This window comes from Eptesicus fuscus, chromosome 5 (assembly GCF_027574615.1).
Source record: "Eptesicus fuscus isolate TK198812 chromosome 5, DD_ASM_mEF_20220401, whole genome shotgun sequence".
Classification (NCBI taxonomy): Eukaryota; Metazoa; Chordata; class Mammalia; order Chiroptera; family Vespertilionidae; genus Eptesicus; species Eptesicus fuscus.
The window spans coordinates 52,521,439-52,534,468 of record NC_072477.1 but is presented as its reverse complement, the minus strand read 5'-3'; the positions used below and the strand labels follow the sequence as shown (position 1 = coordinate 52,534,468).

Below are 13,030 nucleotides of genomic sequence, written 5' to 3'. Positions count from 1 at the left end.
GTCTTCCAGGGGTTTTGTGCTTTGGTTATCAATTATATCCTTTATGAAGGCTTCTTACATACTCATACTCTTCACCAATGGGACTGGGGAGAGTGAATATAAGTAGATAAGTATAAAGGTATAGCTGCTACTAAAAAAAACAAAAACCTTTCCTTAATTAGCAGTGTCATTTGTATAAAAAAAGTTTTTTATTTAACCTTCAGCTGTGTTTTCAGCACTGTAGATGATACAGAATAAGAACTGAATGTGGTCTTTGCTCTTAACTAATTTGAGACCACATATTGAATAGTGTTTACTTAAGAACTGTATAACTTCTGTGCTGTTTGACATCTATATAATAAAAGCCTAAGCAACTGTTATGGCGGAACGACCAGTCACTGTGATGCATACTGACCATCAATGCAGGAGCTGCCCGCCTCATGGTCAGTGTGCTCCCACAGGGGGAGCGCCACTCATCCAGAAGCTGGGCTTATGGCTAGCAAGCTCAGCGGCAGTGGCAGGAGCCTCTCCCGCCTCCGTGGCAGTGCTAAGGAGCAGCGAGTTGAGTGGTAAGGATCGAGCAGGTAGGCAGTAAGGAGCGAGGGGTCCTGGACTGTGAGAGGGATGTCCGACTGTTGGCTTAAGCCCGATCCCTATAGGATCGGGCCTAAGCCAGCAGATGGACATCCCCCAAGGGGTCCCGGACTGCAAGAGGGCGCAAGGCTGGGCTGAGGTACCTCCCCCTCCAGTGCACAATTTTGTGCACCGGGCCTCTAGTAGATTTATAAGTATGATACAAGTATGAAAGAGAATCTAATAAGGATTAGAGAGGTTGGGCAAGTTTTATAGCAGAGGTGGAATTTAAAGTGAGCATTAAACTATTAAGACTTTATTAACTGTAGAGGAATGCTAAGAGGAATCATTAGAGCAATGAAATTTTCATGAATGATACTATATGTAAAGATTATGCCTCATTGTTACAGTTGAAATTTTGAAAGGTAAGACACTGAGTTACATCTTGAAGGCAGACTGTGTTTTGTGGATGGCTGTATTATCAGTGCCTAGAATTCTCTCTAGATTATGACAGTATGTATGCCACAGTAGGCAATTAGTATTTTTGACTATTAGGGTCAGAAGAGGAGAGGCAGTTGTAACTGGGTTTTCAGAGGCTTTAAACATAGGAGGGACAGAACCTAGCATAATTTACAGTAAACATTTGTAGAACAGATGACTAAATATTCCATTTCAGATTGAAGAATTTGGGAATTAATTTACTGGCAGTGGGTACTGGATGTGCTTTTTAAATCTATAGGTAATGTGTTTTGAAGGATTGTTTTAGGAAGATTACATTGGCAGGATATTATAAGCAGGTGAAGTATTATTGAAGAGTGTTTTAGGAAGATTCAGATAGACTCTAGCAAAAGAGTCTAAGTAGGATAACACAAAAGCTCTGAATAAGAGGTGCCAGTAGGAATGGAAAAGCTGCTTCAGGAGACATTCATAAGGAACACTCAGTATAGAATGGGTAGAAGGAGAAGTGAAGGGATAATCAAAGATGATGCCAATTTGCAAGTCTGGTGGACCTGAAATATTATACAGGGGTGGGCAAAAATAGGTTAAATTACCAAAAAGATAAATCATAAGTAAGGACATGAAATAATAACAATAATATAATAATAAATAATGCAAATAAATAATACAGTAATCTTAATATATAAAAAGCCAGGGCCGTCACGACCAAAATAACCAGACGGACGACCCAATAGCAGGCTGCGTGGGGCGACAAGGCCAGCAGGGGAGTTAGTGAGGGATGACCAAATGACTGAACAACAGGCTGCATTGGGTGACCAGGCTGGCAGGGGGCGGGGAGGACAGTTAGGGGCAACCAGGCTGGCACGGGGATAGTTGGGAGCGACCAGACTGGCAGTGGGGTAAGTTAGGGGTGATCAGGCTGGCAGGCAGAGGCGGTTAGGGGTGATCAGGCTGGCAGGGGGAGCAGTTAGGGGTGATCAGGCAGGCAGGCAGGTGAGCAGTTAGGAGCCAGTGGTCCAGGATTGTGAGAGGGATATCAGAGGGGTCCTGGATTGGAGAGGGTGCATGCTGGGCTGAAAGGACAAATTTTATGCACCGGGCCTCTAGTTAGTAAATAACAATACAAGAATAAACTGTTTCACATACTCACAACTATAAACCTACATTTTCCCACCCCTGTATTTTATAATACTACCTGCAGTGTTAGAAATATTAATAATTAGGGCCCAAGGCATGTGAGGAAGAGATGAAGGCTACCTGAAGAGTTTGGTTTTAGTATGATGGGTTTTAGGTGACAACAGGAGAACCAAGTGAAAGCTTCCAGCAGAAATTTGGTGATTTAAGTACCAAAATACAGAACTGAGCTTAAGGCTGGGAATGTACATTTGAAAACTGATCATTCAGAGGGGACAGTCAAAATCATAAAATTAAATGAGCAGTCCATTGGGTAGAGCATAAACTGAGAAGAACATGGGGTGAAGAGCAGGTACTTTCAGTTTTTTCCACACACAAAGGGAAGTAGTAATAGAGATCCAATGGTTAATGTCAGCAAATATTAGAGAGGTAAGGTGGTTAATCAGATTGGATACCATAAAGTACCAAAGGAGCAAAATAGGGCCCATGGTTCATCACCTATTTTTGTAAATAAAGTTTTCTTAGAACACAGCTACTTTTATTTGTTTACATATCGCCTAGGGCTGCTTTTGTGCTACAGTAGTAGAGTTGAATAGTTGGTAAGGAGAGTGCATGGCCCATAAAGCCTATAATATTTACTGACTGGTCATTTACAGGAGAAGTTTGCTGAACTCTGCTATAGAGATTTAAGAAATGAAGAGGAAGAGAGGGCTTCTGTATTTTATGATAACGTTTGACAACTTGAAAGAATTCATTTTTATTCTGTAAACAAATGCTTTTTATGTGTCTTGGTATGGTCTGGGAAGAGGCTAGCTACTATCTACTATGAAGAGATTTGTCAATGAATGAATGAGTACCGGTAAATTGTAAGGAGTGAAGGTGGTCAATGTAAATTTTTGTTTTGTGGGAAAAAAGAGTGATGGCTTGAATCGTATATGAGGAAGAGATTTTTAGTTATAGGGAAAATATGAAGGAAAAATTTTTATGGAGTTTCTCTGAGAGAGGCAGTGTGTTGCCATTACAGGAATTAATGGACTAAGACTTGAACACAGGGAGTACACGGGCCTCATTACAGGAAATGAATAGAATTGTTTGTGGAATTAAGTTAAGAATAGTAATTGCTCACACAGCTGTTTTTAAATAGCAAATTGTGTTAGGTAATCAGCAAAAATCCACTAAAACCTACTTGATAGTTATGTAGAAGCTGCTTTATTGGTACTGACTTATGAGCCTAATGGGTACTATAAAAACAAACAAACTCAAAACCTTTGCAGTTTTCACAGTGGTACAGTACTATATGTATTTTGTTTAATGTGTAAGTATAATCGCAATGTTTCCACACACCCCCCCCCCAACCAAACCCAAATATAACTGTCTTATTCAAGAAGAGCAAAAGCATGAACTTTATGAACTTACAGAGAGCAATGAGGTGTGTTTTCATTGAAAGGAGTAGTATCTATTTGATTGCTTCTCTGTTTGTCTTCCTCCCTAGATAAAAATGGAATGTTTTATCATATGGCTAGATTTAGGTCTGCTAATTTATTTATTTTCTTTTTTTTCTTCTATATGAATTCTGTTAGACTGTACTTCTGTTCTTTCTTTTGGGTTTGGCTATTTCTTAGGACTCCATTTTAACTTATTAGTTGGCTTTTCAGTGATGCCTCTGATTTTTTTTTAATCTTCACGGATTTTTTAAATTTTTTTTTTAGAGAGAGGAAGGGCAGAAGGGAGAGAGAGAGATATGTGAGTGAGGAACATGAATCAGCTGCCTTCCATATGCATCCCAACCCAGGATCAAACCAGCAACCTAGGTATATGCCCTGATTGGTAATCAAACTTGAAACGTTTTGCTGTACAGAACGACACTCCAACCAACTGAGCGACCTGGCCACGGTGGTACCTTTGCTTTTTAAAGCCTTTCTAAGGGTGTTAATACACAGTTACTTTCTCAAGCTCTATTTAGAGTTAATATTGTACCACTTCACATAAAACACAGGAATCTTGTGACCTTATAGACCTAGTTACCTTCACCCCTGCCTTCTTTTATGTTGTGTTGTCATACGTATATCTAAGTACATTTTGACTCCTATGAGAAAATGTTATAATCTTTTATATAAAAAATTTTTATAGATGTTAAAAGGAAAAAATAATATTTTATATTTACTACTAGAGGCCCAGTGCACGAAATTCATGCACCTGGTGGGGGGGGGCCCTCAGCCCAGCCTGCACCCTCTCCAATCTGGGACCTCTCGAGGGATGTCTGACTGCCCATTTAGGCCGGATCCCAGTAGGATTGGGCCTAAACGGGCATTTGGACATCCCTCTCACAATCCAGGACTGCTGGCTCCCAACTGCTCGCCTGCCTGCCTTCCTGATTGCCCCTAACCACTTCTGCCTGCCAGCTTGATGATCACCTCCTAACCACTCCCCTGCCAGCCTGATTGATGCCTAACTGCTCCCCTGCCAACCTGTTTGCCCCTAACTGCCCTCCCCTGCAGGCCTGGTCACCACTAACTTCCCTCCCCTGTAGGCCTGGTCACCCCTAACTGCCCTCCCCTGCAGGCTTGATTGCCCCCAACTGTCCTCCCTTGCAGTCCTGGTCCCTCCCAACTGCCCTTCCCTGCAGGCCTGGTCCCCCCCAACTGCCCTCCCCTGCAGTTCTGTTCCCTCCCAACTGCCCTTCCCTGCAGGCCTTGTTCCTCCCAACTGCCCTTCCCTGTTCGCCTGATTGCCTACAACTGCCCTCCCTTGCAGGCCTGCTCCCTTCCAACTGCCCTCCTCTGTTGGCCATCTTGTGGTGGCCATCTTGTGTCCACATGGGGGCAGGATCTTTTACTACATGGGGGCAGCCATCTTGTATGTTGGAATGATGGTCAATTTGCTTATTACTCTTTTATTAGATAGGATAGAGGCCTGGTGCACTGGTGGGGGCCGGCTGGTTTGCCTTGAAGGTTGTCCCGGATCAGGGTGGGGGTTCCCTTGGGGCGTGGGGCGGCTTAGTCGAGGGGCCTGTGGTGGTTTGCAGGCCGGCGGAGGCCCTGGTATCTGGGATTTATTTATCTTCTATAACTGAAACTTTGTAGCCTTGAGCGGAGGCCAGGGCCAGCCATGAAGCTTGGCTTCCTCCATCGCGGGGGGCAACCCAAGCCTCCTGCTCTCTCCATCTCTGTGGCTGCCGTCATTTTTGTTGGGATTTATTTATCTTCTATAATTGAAACTTTGTAGCCTTGAACAGAGGCCAGGGCTGGCCAGGGCTGGCGGGAAGCTTGGCTTCCTCCATTGCCAGGGAAACTCAAGCCTCCTGCTTGCTCAGTGGCCGCAGCCATCTTGGTTGGGTTAATTTGCATACTCGCTCCTGATTGGCTTGTGGGCATAGCGGAGGTATGGTCAATTTGCAGGTTTCTCTTTTATTAGTGTAGATGTATGATGCTCTTTCCTTCTTTAAGATTCAAGTTTTTCTCTAATAACATTTCCTTTAGCTTGAAGAACTAATTTTAGTATCAACTGTACTACAATTTTGCTGATGACAAATTTTTTATTTTTTTCTTATTCGAAAAGGTATTTCATCTCTATTCTTGAGTAATATTTTTATTTATCTTCACCCCTTACTGTAAAGATGTGTTCCCACACCTGACATCCATAGTTTCTGATGACAAGTCTTCATTAATTTGAACTGTTGTTCTTCTGTATGTAATGTTTTTCTTTTTCTGTGCACTTTTAAGGTTTTCTCTGTTTTATTGGTTGTCAGAAGTTTGACTGTGATGTGCCTAAGTTTGAGATCACTTTTATTTCTCACCACATTTGTGAAATTTTTGGCCATTATTTCATCAATTTTCTTCCTCCCTGTTCTCTTTGTTCTCTCATTATGCCTATCTTAAACTTTTAAATATCTTCTCTTACGTCTCTAAGGCCCTGATCATTTTCTTTTAATCTCTTTTCTCTTTATCAAATTGAATTATTTCTTTGATCTGTTATCAAATTCAGGGACTCTTTTCCTTTATCATGTCTCCATTCTTCTCTAAACCCATCCAATAATTATTTTTAGATTTCAAATAATTACTTTCCACTTGTTATTTTGTGTGTGTGTGTGTGTATGTGTGTGTGTGTGTGTGTGTGTGTGTGTGTGAAATTGCTAGTCTTTTTATTTATTACTAGAGTCCCGGGGCACGAAATTCGTGCACGGGGATGGGGGTCCCCTCAGCCCGGCCTGCACCCTCTCCAGTCCGGGACCCTTCAGGGTATGTCTGACTGCCTCTCCCAATCTGGGACCTCTGGCTCCTAACCGCTCGCCTGCCTGCCTGCCTGCCTGCCTGATCTCCCTTAACCTCTCTGCCTGCCTGCCTGATCTCTCCTAACCACCTCTGCCTGCCTGATCACCCCTAACCACCTCTGCCTGCTTGTCTGACTGTCCCTAACTACCGGGCTGATCACCCTAACCACCTCGTCCTCTCCCCGCACCTGGGATCCAGGATTCCCTCCCCCGGCCAGTCGCAGGCACCTAGGACCTGGGCTTCCCTCCCTCTGGTCGGGCACAAGCACCCAGGACCTGCGTCAGCTTCGCCCGGGCTGGCCGCAGCTGCAGGTGACCGTGGGTGGGCAGCTTTGCCCGGGCCGCAGCTGCAGGCTCCTGGGATCATGGGGTGGGCGACTTGTCCCTCTCCTGGGCTGAAAGCACAGGCGCTGGGGCCCGGATCTGCGAGGCGGGTGGCTTGTCACTCTCCCGGTCCACAGGCACAGGCACAGCTGCTGGTGCCCAGGACCGTGGCTCGGGCGGCTTGTTCTTCTCCCGGGCCGCAGCATGGCTGGTCCCCATTCCTCTCTCATGAGCTCATTTGTGCCTGGCTGGTCCCGATTCCTCTTTCACGAGCTCATTTGTGCCTGGCTGGGCCCCAATTCTCTCTCTGTAGTGTTGAGTATCTGAGCCCTTACTGTGTGACAGCATGAGGGTGTGATGATCATTTGCATATTAGCTCTTTATTATATAGGATGATCATATGCCCTTTACTTCATTGAGCATAGTTATAGTATTTGCTTTAATGTCCTTATCTGAAACCTCACTATCTGGGTCATCTTGAGGTTGGCCTCTCTTGATGACCCTTGCCATTGGTCACATTTACATTGTCTTGGAACTTCAGATTGTATTATGGATATTGTGAATGTTATTTGCATGAATTTTGGTTTCTTTCTTGTTCCTCCAAAGAGTTGATTTCCTTATTTTAGTAAGCCATTAATTGGATTAGACTGAAAGTGAAAACTTTCTCTTACCTGAGGTTGGCAGCTGTTCAAATCTCAATTTGATTCTTTTGACCTCAGCTGCAAACTGCCCTGGGGCTGTGTCCTGTAAATGTGTGCTCTGGGGCTCAGCCAAAACTCTTGGGTAGAGATTTACCCAAGAGTTGGGAATTCGCTTTTTCCCCCCTCTCTTTTTTTTAGGATTCTATCTTTACTTTTTGGAGACTTATGGTTGTGCTGGCTCTGTCCTCTTTTTCTTCAAGCCAGAAAGACAGTGGGTCATCTATTGCAATTTTAATTCCTACATGCTATGGCTGCCCCTTGCCTGCAGGATAAAACTTTAAGAATGGTAAACTCATGCTGTGGCTGGTGTGGCTCAGTTGGTTGAAGCATTGTCCTATAAACCAAAAGGTTGTAGGTTCGATTCTGGTAAGGGCACATACCTAGGTTTGTGGGTTTGATCCCTGGTCGAGGCATGTATGGGAGGCAACCGATGTTTCTCTCCTTCTCTTCCTCTCTCTAAAAGAAGAACAAGGGTGGCGGGGGGGAAGAACAAGGGAAAAATAAAAAGAATGGGAAGCTTACTTGTGTTGATCTCTAAAAGCTATTAAAAAGTGAAACTCATTCTGATCTCTTCTTCCAAGGTTATATTTCCAACCTAAATCAGCCTGGTTTTGTTCACTCTTAAGAGTCTATAGGTAGTTGTTTAATATTTATGTTTTCTCCCCAAAATTTATAGTAGCTGTCAGAAGGAGCTTAACTGCATTATATTGGAAGATGAGCTCACTAGGTTAGTTTTGAGATTTCATTCAACATATTTACAAGCTGCTTTAAAAAATAATACTTCCTTAAAAAATAGTAATTCTTGAATTTCTTCTTCATTTAAAAAAATTGATTTTAGAGAGAGAGAGGAAATGGGGATAGAGAGATTTGCAGTTCCACTTATTTATGCATTCATTTGCTGATTCTTGTGTGTGCCCTGACTGGGGATCAAACCCTGAATCTTGGCTTATTGGGATAATGCTCTAACCATTTAACCCATCTTTATAGTTACTGAATTTTTGTAGCAGACTCATGTGAATGCCCCAATATTATATGTTCTTAACTAGTTAATCTTTTAATACAGAATACTGCACTTCTGTTAGGTACCAGAAGAACATAGAGATGATCAAGGTATATTGCCTATTATAAAGTTTTATTGGTAAGATATACCTGGAAAGAACCATAGTGCTGAAGATATAATAAGTGCAAAGTTATTTCTGAAAAAGTGTGATTAATTTAGAGTTAGTTGATGGAAAACACTTTCTTAAAGGAGAGGGCATTTGATCTTAGGGTGATTCAAAATTAGAAATTTAATAGGTGTGTGGGGGGGTATATTCTAGGCATAGGAAACAATAGGAGTGGAATATAAATGTGTGACAAGTTTTGGCATGTTTGGGAGTGATTAATGTCTTGATGAGGCTGGAGCATTGAGTTTTTGGTAAGTACTGAAGCTGAAAATGTAGATTGAGGCCACCTTGCAGAATATTATGCTCAGGAGTGTGAATGTTATTTCTGAAGCAGCAGAGGATCACATTTGAGGAGTGAATGGATGTGATCCAACTTGTGTTTATGGCAAGATAAGTGTTGCTGGCAATGTTAACTGCAGATTGGAACGGGAACATAGTAGAAGAATAAGCAATACACAGGACCTGATCCAGAGCACTGTATATATGATGAGAACAAATTGGGATAGTTTTACTTGAAATATTACTGAGGTAGAAATTAATACAATGGATAACTGACTGATTAAGGGAATACAAAAGAAGAGTGTTATCAAATTGAAGAGAGTCATTAAATTTCTAACCACATTTGTAAATATCCCAACATTATGTTGAATATATAAAACTTTTTGGAACATTTTTAATTTAAAATTCCTTTTATAGCAGTGTACTTTAGGCTGTGCTATAGTGAATACAGAGTGATTTTTTACAAGGTCACTTCAATGTAATGGTACTTAAGGTCTGTATGTGATTTAGCCACCAAGCCTAGTGATGATTTAGGTTTTTCTAAAACTTTTAAATAATTTTTGTTTTTGAAGGTAGTTACTTGTCTAGTTCATAGAATCATTTACAGTCTAACTGCTTCTCACTGGAATTTTCAGAATACTGTACAGTTATTTAGAATATAGGTTTTGATTATTGATGAGAAGTTAACAAATAAGGAACCAGTTTTAGCTCCACTTTTATTAAACTAGATATATTTTTCTATTTTATACATTAATTTCTTCCACAAATATTTATTAGTACCTGCTGTGTGTCAGGCACCAAAAATTTAACAGTGAACAAAACAGATGATTGTTGTATTTTTCATGAATCTTTCAATGTATTGGGAAAAGACAGACAGTAAATTTCTTCCCATAAGATGATACTTGAACAGAGACCTGAAGGAAACTAAGGAAAGAAACCGTATATCTGGGGGACAGCATTTTATGAAAGGAAAGAGCAAGTGGAAAGGCCCTAAGGAGGAAGCATGCTTGCTTGGTGTGTTTGAGCAAAAGCAGGGGCCATGTTTTTGATGTAAAGTGATCCAAGAGAAATAATAATCCTACATAATAAAAGGCCAATATGCAAATAGACCGAATGGCAGAACAACTGAGCAATCAGTCGCTATGACATGCGCTGACCACCAGGGTGTGTGTGTGGAACATGGTGGGCGTTGGCTGCGGCGGGATGGTGGAGTAGGTGAGTGGGGGTGCCAGACCAAGGTGGGGCGCCGGTTGCTGTCATAGGGGTGAGCCTCTGGTGGTTACTGAAAATTCTTTGCTCCCGAGCGCTACGGTCCCTCCCGGCACTCTCACTTGCTACTGGTGCTGGCCCCACTTGCACCCACTACTGGCACTGGAGCCACCGCTCGCACCCGCTACGGGTGCCTGGCGCCGGTCCGATCACTCGGCACCATTAGCGGGTGTGAGTGGCAGCTGCCAGCTCTGATCACCCCTGAGGGCTTCTGTACCTCCCCCTGTTCCTGAGGTGCAATCGGGGCAGCAGCCGCCGCTTGCACCCGTTGACGGCACAGAGCAATTGGGGCCGGCACCAGCAGTGGGTGCGAGCGGGGCTGGCACCATCAGTGCATGGGAGTGGCAGCGGTGGGAGCGGGGCTGCCAGCAGACAGGTGACCTGGGGCTGTGATGGGAAGGGCTGGACGGGTCTTGGAGAATGGGCCAAGACCTGCCCCTGTGCCTACTGCAGCCTTGTGGCCCACAGTTCCTTTCAAGGTGTACGAATTCATGCACTGGGCTCCTAGTAGGAGATAAAATGAGAGGGATTGTAGCAGAACCTGTAAAAGACTAATGGATTTAATTCTGAATGAGATAGGAAGCCAGTGGTAAATTTTGAGCATTGGATTGTCACGATTTGAGTTGTTTTTAAAAGGTCATTCTAGTCCCTGTGTAGATAATACAGACTGTAAGAGAGGGGCAAGAAGGGAGACCCTTGTAGTAATACAGGTCAGAGATGATGGTGGCTTGGATTAAAATGATCATGTTAAAAATAGTCATAGGTCATATTCTGGAAATGTTTATAAGGTAAACCTAATGGGTTTGTACCACTGAAAGTCTGTGTAGGGAGATTTTTTGCTGAGACTCATCCAGAGTCAGAGAAAGTCATCAAGCCCTTTTAAAAAGAGTTGACTGTCTTTACTGCTCTATGGAAGAAAGTAAATTGGCAATGTATTTTAGGTGAGAGCTTTGATATTTAGATCGAAGAGTAGTATTGCAGTTTTTTTTCAGGTGCAGTGGGAGGGCTTTCCTTGTCCTGAGACTTGATAACTACTTTAGGGGAGGTTTGGAGACAGCTCAAGAGCTTTGTCAGGGTTAGAATGTCTCTTCAGACAGTTAGAGCAGATTCTCTAGACAGTTCCAAGCCTAGTACAAAATATCTGCATGCCCTCTGGGAACTTAGTTTCAACCTGTGGCCATCATGCAGTTTCTATTTTTCTTGAAGAGATAGACTGTCATTTTCTTTTGAGCTTCTCTTTTTCAATTAAATCACTGGATTATCCTGTTTAATTATATCTTTACAGGGCATTTTTTAATATAGTGATGTGGCTAAAAACGTAAAATTACTGTGTTTGAAAGTTATTTTCAAAATTAGTTATTTTCTTGAAATTAGCCACGTGTTTACTACTTTTATTCTAGTGTACTTTGGCACTATAATGTCCCTACCTGTTCTCAACAATACCAAACAAATTGTGATTGAATTTTAAAAGATGACCTGAGAAGGCAAATCCTTCTTATTTTTTTACTAGTCTCATTTTTTTAGATACTTCAAAAAAAATCAGATTTTATTTAACAGTTCTTTGTACAGAATTAATTTTTTCTGAGTAATCAATTTTATATACTTCATATGAAGCAGCATGTCTTAACTTCTCTTAAATTGTTTTACAATTTTAGTATTTCCATAGCTTTTCTATTTTATTTGTTTCTCATTAATATATAGCAAAAAACACCAAAGATGTGCTGTTATATTCTAATTGACCCTATTTCACAGTGAATTTCTAGCAAAACACATTGGTAGATTCATTTCATGAGTATCAAAAATCTGAAAAATATAATAAAATGGTGGTGGTGGGTTTTTAGGTGTATATTATTTTAAAATTGATGGCAGCCTTTAGATCTTATCTAAAGGAATATCATTACTCCATAAATAAAATTGAGTAAAGAAGCTATTAAGAGACACAATCATAGCTTTGGTTATTTGATATAGCCATCTCCCATGAGATTTCTTTCATCAAATCATTTATTGAATCACCCTATAGCAGATGGCAATCCTGCAAAGTGTATTATCTTTCCCTTATTTATAAGTATTGGTATGTGGTATTTTTGTACTGCTATCTAAGGCAGTGCGTGTGTGTGTGTGTGTGTGTGTGTGTGTGTGTGTGTGTGTGTTTGTGTGTGTTAGATACACACACAGAGAGAGAGACAGAGAGGTAGGTGGCTATACATTCCCCTGGGCTCTTACTCCCTACGTTATAGATGTTTCTTTTCCACAGGGATAGACTTGGGCAGTGGTCGGCAAACTCATTAGTCAACAGAGCCAAATATCAACAGTACAACCATTGAAATTTCTTTTGAGAGCCGAAAACTGACTTCTGCGCATGGGCCACGAAGTTTCAATCGCACTGTACGTGCGTGCCCGCACATGGTATTTTGTGGAAGAGCCACACTCAAGGGGCCAAAGAGCCGCATGTGGCTCGCGAGCCGCAGTTTGCCGACCACTGGACTTGGGCATGATGTCAAGCAGAGAGGCTGTATTGACTTATTACCAGCTTTGTTGCAGGGATATCCTAACTACTTTTCTCCTCTCCATTCTTTGTACCATCTTCCTTCTTTCTTTCATCCCTTCTCAGCTCACTAGACTCCCTACTACTACCTGAAATATTTCCCCAGTTCCAGTCCTGTTTCTCACTTTACCCTAGTCTCTGAGTCTAGCGTGGCAGTGGATTTGGTATAGGTCCGGCAGTGGCAAGTGGGAAGGGAAGGAACTGTGCAGCTTTGCTCCTCATTGACCCCTTTTACCTCTAGGCAGGTCTTGACTGAACTTCACCAAACCTTAAGTAATGCTTTATGTACCCAGACTCTGTACTGTTGGGGCCCATTTGGGGGGAAAGCAGA

General features: G+C 42.3%; 1 protein-coding gene across 4 annotated transcripts in view; it reads left to right on the top strand.

The window, feature by feature from the left end:
- TCF12 (transcription factor 12) overlaps positions 1-13,030 on the top strand; it is a 386,352-nt gene that overhangs the window by 118,086 nt on the left and 255,236 nt on the right. The window lies entirely within an intron of this gene.